Raw genomic sequence first — 8,120 nt, 5'->3', positions numbered from 1 at the left:
TAACTGGCTTGTTCACTAGCAGTTCATGTGACTTAGATAGCAATAGCTTCACTGTGAACGCAACTATTTTTTCAAAGGATAAATAACTTATGAAAACGCACATTGAAGTTCCCCTTTCATCTACTGGGTGTTGATATATATGAAATATATATGAAATATATAAACAACAACAACATGATTCAAAGCATCTCACAGGCTTGTCCACAGAGAGTAAATTAATAATAGCATGCAAAATATTTTGACTAGTCTACAATTATTGTAAGGAGTGTATTTTTCATAGTGTTAGCAAAGAGCACTAAAACCATCTTAACCGGTCTACAGTTATTACTGGTACAGGCGAATAGAGATGGAACCGAATAGTAAATCATGGATCAAGATTCTGTCAGGTTATACACTCCCGTCTCAGGCTTGGCTGCAGTGATCTTAACGCCGACAAATTTGCCAAATTTATATCCGACAGCCCGAGATGTTGTTGTGGCTATCACACAGAAGATGCGCTTCATTTTATTCTTACATGTAACTTAAACAGTACATTAAGGCAAAATATGTATTATTTCGTAAAGGCTACGATTTAAATTCAATTCTAAATGGTAATTCACATTTAACGACTGTAACAAATCTTGAAATTTTTATTCTATGTTCTTGCCGATTTAGATATTTTGTCTGAGATGTTGTCTTCGCTATATGATGCTGAGTTGTTGTGCTGGATGAAAATAATAACGTAGCTGTAGTTACGAAAGACAATCCAGTCATAAAACACTTACAGAACAATAATTATCTTTAATGTCAATAATATAATATATGCTATTTCTCATATCACTTTCAATACATTGTAATTTGTATGTGTATCATGTTTGGGAGAGGCATTCAGATAAGCAAAATGTGCTTGTTTGCCAATCCCTCCACTTTATGGAAATACACATGTTTATATCAAGAATAGTATATTTGCAAATTCATAAATGTGGTCATGATCGAAGTCTTTATGGGCATTTACAATTTGGGAGAACATGATTACATGGCACGTTTTTTTATGGATAGCAACTTCTTTCATTCTTTGTAAGACGTTTCAGAGCTACTGCGTGCTCCTTCATCAAATGTTGGTTCACCTGACGAAGGAGCAGGGAGTAGCTCTGAAACGTCGTACAAAGAATAAGAGAAGTTGCTATCCCTAAACAGTGTCGTGTATTCGTGGTAATGCTCATATAGACGGGCCTGTATATAATTATGTACTATTAATGTGGTACAGTCTTCGTGCAATATGTGCCATTAAAACATTGCTCGCCTGTTAGTTTTCCTCTATTACATACTATACATTAAATAGTTTTGTTTTTCGTAGTATTTTTAAATCAGTCTAAACATTCAAACTTTCAAAACTGCCTAAAAAAACACAAGCTTGGACATTACTTTAGAGAGTTAATACCAGCAGTGAGTGGACTGGACTGTTGAACAAGTATATGTTGTCTCAGCTAATCCCTTATTGATCCTTTCTTCACAGTGTAACAAATGGGTGTGGAAGAAATGGCACATGACACAAATAGTAGATAACAATACAACTTCCATCTGATGGTCTAACTGACCTAAGTTTGCTACTATACTATACTGTTAAGCAATACAAAACATTGGCTCGTCCATCTGTATGGGTGTGGGTGTGGGTGTGGGTGTGGGTGTGGGTGTAGTAATATACAAAGTTACAACTAATTTTTCTTTTCTTTTTTTTAATATATTTTAAATGTACCATTATGTAATTAGTGTCTCGTAGGCCAACTGGCCGGGTGCTGTTTTTTAATGAAATGTCTATATGTCCATATATTTTGTACTGCAGCATGTGACACTCCAATAAAACAATTTTCTTCTTCTTCTTCTTCTTCTTCTTCTTCTTCTTCTTCTTCTTCTTCTTCTGTATGATATTGCATTCAAGATTGGAGGGACGGAGTTCGTCCCAGTTATATCCATGGGTGGTTGAAAAGGGTTTATCTAGCAATGTTCAGGTATATTCTGTCGGGGGAACTAAGAACTGACTTCACACATTGAACCTATCAAGGGCGGATCCAGCTTTTGTAAAAGGGAGGGGTCCAAAATATAAAAATCCTCTCTCTAGATTCTTTTACTGCCTAAAACATACTACATTTTGGTTTTAAAAAGGGTGTTGGAGTCCGGACCCCTGGGCCCCCTTCTGGATCCGCTTATGCCTGTGTTGGGGATGGAACTCGGGTCTACAGTGTGACGAGCAAACGCTTGAACTACCATACTACCCAATCACCTGTACAACACTCACAGACAGCGACTCTCACAATAAAGATGAAAACTTTAAAGATGAAACTGTTTTCACTGTATTGTTAATATATTGTGGTCCCAGTTTCATGAATGACATCTGCAAAAGAACCTTGCAATTATGTAATAATATCACTGTTTTAAAATTGACCATTATAAAATCGATAACAGTATGACGTATAAATGGAAGGAATAAAACAGAAATTAAAACAAAAGTAGCTACACCTTGCACACACGGAGTATGTCTCCCGATGTCATTTGCATCAGTAACCAGCAAAATAGTGAATAAATGTAGAAAAGCGAAATCACAAGTAGTAATCACCCAAAGCATATATGCACAACACACATATTATTACGATACTGTTTCACTTCTTTAGCTATCGACACGAATAGTAAATATATGTTAAAATGTTAATGCCAGCATATTAGGGGGGAAAATGTGGTTTTCTCGTCAACCTACGGGATCGGGTGGTCAGGCTCTTTTATGATGATTGGATGAACCATGTCATCGTATCCCAATTGCGTAGATCGATGCTCATGATGTCAATCACCGGTCTGTATGGCAATATAGCTGGAATATTGCTGAGTGCTGCGTTAAACAACAAACACACAATGTTTCTATGCTTCATGCTGTGTTCTAAAGGGAAGAAATACAAACTCTTTAATGTTTATCATAATATCCCCATCTCTAACAAGTATCACTCACTGGATTGTCTGGTCCAGACTCGATTAATTACAGGCCGCCGTCATATACCTGGAATATTGCTGAGTGCGGCGTTAAACAACAAACAATTAATGTTGTTTTACACAGTCATCACTATTATCACGACGGCATGTGTAAAATCAAACCTAGGACAGGCAAACCAGTGGTTGACGACATGAGCAACGATTTACGTCGTCGAGTAGGATAGAACGCAATCAGCCATGTCACATATTGAACAGCCCGATCCTCATAAGTGGTTTCTGAATTTCAAATGTGCGCCTTAATAAATAACAATCTAATGCAGCTGAAGTTGAAATGTACAACTGTTTCAATGTTTCATGCTATGTTATAAAGGAGGAAATTCAAACTCTTTAATTTTTATCACAACTTTCCCATCTCTCACAAGTATCAATCAGTGGAATGTCTGATCCACACTCAATTATTTACAGACTGCCGTTATATAGCTCGAAGTAAAAACACAGGAATTAAATGTTATTGTGTAATCTGATGGTAATTGTTTCAATTCCCAAAATTAATAATGCATTTTACAAATTTTAAATTAAATCGGGGTCATAAAATGAAAAATAAAACGTGAATCGAACGCAATATTCCGCAAAATGTAATATATTACTAAAACGCCTCCTAGTGACTCATTAGAGTTACTCCCCTTTGGATCAGTACCGGCTAGATGTCGCTTCTGCATGTCAATTTCACGTTCAGCCGCATGAGGTCAAAACAGAATCTACTTCCTGCTTTGAACGTTCGTATCGAGTTTCTGTCAGTATGTAACCATATCATTGGACATCTTCCCGATTGAATCGGACATAGATTGAGAGGTAAGAGCACTGATTTTATGCATTTCCTCGGTGTAGAAGTCGTCAGGAAACTTTTTACCACTGACGTATCTTTCAAAAACAAACACAGAAAATAAACAAAGACAGCGAAAAGTTTTTCCTAACTTTCAACATCCCTGTGCTAACACTAACACGGTGAGATGGCCCTTTTCGACCTGTCTCGGAGGCGTTGTGTTTGACTTCCTTGTTGTGTTGTCTCACACAGATATTAACAAACAGGGACAAATATTGGGATATCGGGGCTTCTCAAAACCCGTAGCAGTCACAACTGGGTTGATCATTGAATCAATAATCTTATTTTATTTTGAGTCTGTCGTCAGATGCCTGTCTGCCTCGGAGAGACTTTTCAGAACGGTTAATGGTGTAGTTATGGAGGTGTAGTATGGTCACAAGGAGGTAGAAAACGAAAGAGCCGATCTCTATATGGACCTACTGTTAAACAGGATTACCCAGATCGCAAGGCTCTTGATGGATGAATTGTTGGTAGCAGTGGTGTTTGTTTACCATGGTAGATTCAACATGGTATGTATAATAATGCATGCTCAGGAATCACAAGGTTCATAATTGAAGAGTTGGAAAGCAAAACAGCCCAAGTCATACTTCGGCTGTTTTTGTATAATGACAAAAATAGAAAGTATTCTTTAAGCTCTATTACCTAAATATAACATTTTTTCGGATTTAAATGACAAAAATAGAAAGTATTCTGTTAAGCTCTATTACCTAAATATAACATTTTTTCGGATTTAAATGCTTTTTAGCCTGAAACAGATAATTATTATCTCTTTCAGGTTATTTTTATTGCAGTAAACTATGGTTATGACAAACTCAAAGAGACCACTAATCTTAGTTTGTTATTTCCGTAGTTCGTTCTAAGCATATATATCGTCTAATGATACATTTTCAGATGGCAGTGTTTTATACTGATTATTTGCGCTATGACAAGGGGTGGGGCATCACACAGACATTGTAAATACCCAGACAATGGCTTGTTTTTTAGATAAGGTTTTCTTTTATGACTGAGTTAAATGTTTTACAGTTCTTGTTAGTGAGAAAACTATGAATGATTCATCATGTTCATATATAGGTACAGCAAATGTCTGGGACGAAAAAACAAGTTATTATGAGTGTGTTTGTGATAAAAATAGTTTACAGTACATATTTGTTTATCGTTAGCAGCACAATTTGCCACAATGTCATAGACATAGAACAAATAACCAATATATTGAACATTATGTCAGTATTTGGGTGTTTAAAACTGACAGTACTAGTTGCTGACACTAGTTAGTCCCATGACACCAAACATTGCATGTGAAAGAGAGAAGTAGGAGAAGATTTTGTTGAATGTATCTTCATGATCATTATTATTATGGACTTTCTGATGATTCAGTGAAAGTATTAAATTTTATGAATGACTTTTTTACACATATTCATTATAAACATGGTATTTAATTGAAAGGGACATGATGAAATATATTAGATTTAAGTTTGTTTAATGTTTGTCCTTGCAACCTTTGTTTATGTGTACCAGGGAACCTCAGAATGTTGTATTCTCATGGATTAAACTGTTTAGAAAGTCTGTTGTGGGCTGACATTGACAATTTGTCATTTTGTAATGGCAACCCTAATCAGTTAATAAATGCTCAACTCATCCTGTGTGTGTCCCTGGTCTCCTGTGTTTGATGCTTGATGAGGACTCACCTGTGAGGAATGCTAGGTGTGGATGTCTATTACCATGATTACACACAGGTGTTAATGGCAGACATCACACAAGCATGCATTACTGACCATGCAGTTGCACTTTTGTTGCAGCCAACTAAGGAATACTGCAGAATAATCACGGCAAGGTTTATTTAGATCTGCTCAGAGGCCGATATTCGGCCCCAAAGTATGCCGCAAATGTCAGTCAAAATTCCCAATTTTGAATTAAAAATTTACTAATTCATGTTAAGAGCGAGTAAGTGAGTATGGTTTTAGGCCACTTTTAACAATATTCCAGCAGTATCACGACAGGGGCACCAGAAATGGGCTTGACACATTGTACCCACGTCGGGAATCTAACCAGGGTCTTTGGTGTCATGAGCGAACGCTTTAACCACTAGGCTACCCGACCACCCCTCATGTTAAGATGGTTATAGCTAATGGTATGAGTTTGTAGAGGTGACTTGTATTTCACTGATAACAGGACCAATAAAATCTGGGCTTTAACACTTAGACTTACATTATTGCGCTGAATTCAATATTAATTATTAATAATGATTTTTTCCCAATTTGCCTGCAAGGGCACATAGTTTGGAATCCTAGATAATCCCTAGATGTGTATTGACAGTTAGTTGTTGATGTGGTTATACATAACACAGAGTATATTTATGTTAAGTGCTATCAATGTCAAACTGTGTGCCCAGTTTTTATTTTTTTTATTTTTTTGTGTGCAGGCCTTGCATCACAAAGTCACAAATTGTTTAGTTGTCCTAAGTATATGTTTGAAGAAACTGATTGGGTTTGTATGTGGTGTTGACAAAGTGCATGTGTTTTAAGGTCAAACTTTCAAGGATTGTCTTTCCCGGCATGTTTCTCCATATTAGCTGAGTGTTGCATTGATTATTGTCCTCTGAATGTTGATGTTGACACTTGAACATGAATGTCTAGAGGAGTTCTTGAAGCCTGTTAAACTTTCACACCTCGACTGTAGCACTTGTGGGGACACACCTACCTCAAACACCCAATCAACTTCCTTGTTCGCTGTGCAGTGTCTGCTTTATGGTAGCTCCTCAGTATCAAGGTTATGTCTTATTCTTGTACAAGTGTTGGGGATTGAGTATCCCCACTGACTGTCAAGATGGGGATTGGGTGTCCACAACCACTGTCAAGATGGGGAATAGGTGTCCACAATCACTGTCATTATGGGGATTGGGTGTCCACAATGACTGCCAAGATGGGGAATAGGTGTCCACAATGACTGTCAAGATGGGGAATAGGTGTCCACAATGACTGTCAAGAAGGGGATTGGGTGTCCACAATGACTGCCAAGATGGGGATTAGGTGTCCACAATGACTGTCAAGAAGGGGACTGGGTGTCCACAATGACTGTCAAGAAGGGTGTCACCACAGTGTGCTATGTTGCTGCTATGTCATTGTGACATTTATTGGAAGTTACTGTGTTGTTTATGCTCATTTAGATGCTGTTGTGTCTGTGTGTATTGTCTTGTGTGGCAGGGTCTTGAATAATCGGAATGATAATAACATAGATCTTATTATAATAATTATTGTTTGACTAAAGTGACTTATTAACAATGTCAATGTTGACTTTTCTAATCACGTCCCTTTTATTCTGCAACACAGATTCTGAAATGGATTTACTTCAGAATTAACATGTTTAGGTTTTACTGCATCAAAATATCTGTTTCACACAGTTTCAGAGTGATTGGCAGCGATAGAAAGTAACATTTTCAGTCCTTTAGTCCTTATGATGATAACATATAGCAAAACCCTTAAAGTAGCATATTTCTACTTGTCCTTATGATACCTTAACAACTGGGCAGTTTGGCAAGGACTAGAGGACTAGTGCCATTTTCTAACGCTGATTGGATAGTTCGATTATTTAGAAGATAAACAAACGGGATTTTTAGTCTACAGCATGTAGAACAAGGCTACCTGAAGATTTCACTCCCCCTAAATTAAATTTGGAACCACATGTCAGTTTCTGCATGTTTATTTATCAAGATCTTGACACTATGGTATAGGTATAGAAAACTAAACAATTCTGAAAATCCTAGAAATTTAATGAGAGAAATAAAAAAACAACAATGTCCTTATCGTCAAAATTCATATGTTTGCATAAAGTAACTGCAGTCTTGAATAAAACGAAAGTGTGCTTACAACTTCTAAATCATACCACTGTCAGTCAAACTAACAGCAACAGTGCTACAATTCCCATCGATCTTTTTTTCTGTTGTTTTGCGGATCCGCAACTGCAGAATTCTAGGAAAATGAAAAAAAATAGAAATCATTTTTTCTAGAATCTTGCAACACAGTTTGACAGTAACAAAATGACTTTGCCATCAAAATCTATAATTTAATCTGAAGTTAAGAGTAATATCCAGTACAGAAAGAATAAATGTGTTATTTTATTTAGTCACAGTTTAAAATAGCAAGTTCCATTGTCAGTCTTTAAGGGGCAAAGTCAAAATACAGGTATATGTCATGTCAGAATTCCACCACCTATTGCCAACTAAAACAAGGTGTCATGTGAAATTTATATTTTATTTCCCCTTGCCAAACTGATTTTTCTGATT

General features: G+C 36.6%; 1 protein-coding gene across 1 annotated transcript in view; it reads left to right on the top strand.

Annotated features, from left to right (window-relative positions):
• The first annotated feature begins 3,663 nt into the window (after positions 1 to 3,663).
• Positions 3,664 to 8,120, top strand: part of LOC124134584 (tyrosine-protein kinase SRK2-like) — a 72,455-nt gene continuing 67,998 nt past the window's right edge. The window contains exon 1 of the mRNA XM_046499493.2: positions 3,664 to 3,810. The gene's annotated coding sequence lies outside the window, so the exon portion shown is untranslated. The remainder of the gene's footprint in view (positions 3,811 to 8,120) is intronic.

The sequence above is a fragment of the Haliotis rufescens genome, unplaced genomic scaffold (genome assembly GCF_023055435.1).
Source record: "Haliotis rufescens isolate VD_foot unplaced genomic scaffold, xgHalRufe1.0.p SCAF_2, whole genome shotgun sequence".
NCBI lineage: Eukaryota > Metazoa > Mollusca > Gastropoda > Lepetellida > Haliotidae > Haliotis > Haliotis rufescens.
The sequence above is the reverse complement of the archived record's forward strand: the minus strand, read 5'-3'. Positions and strand labels throughout refer to the sequence as shown.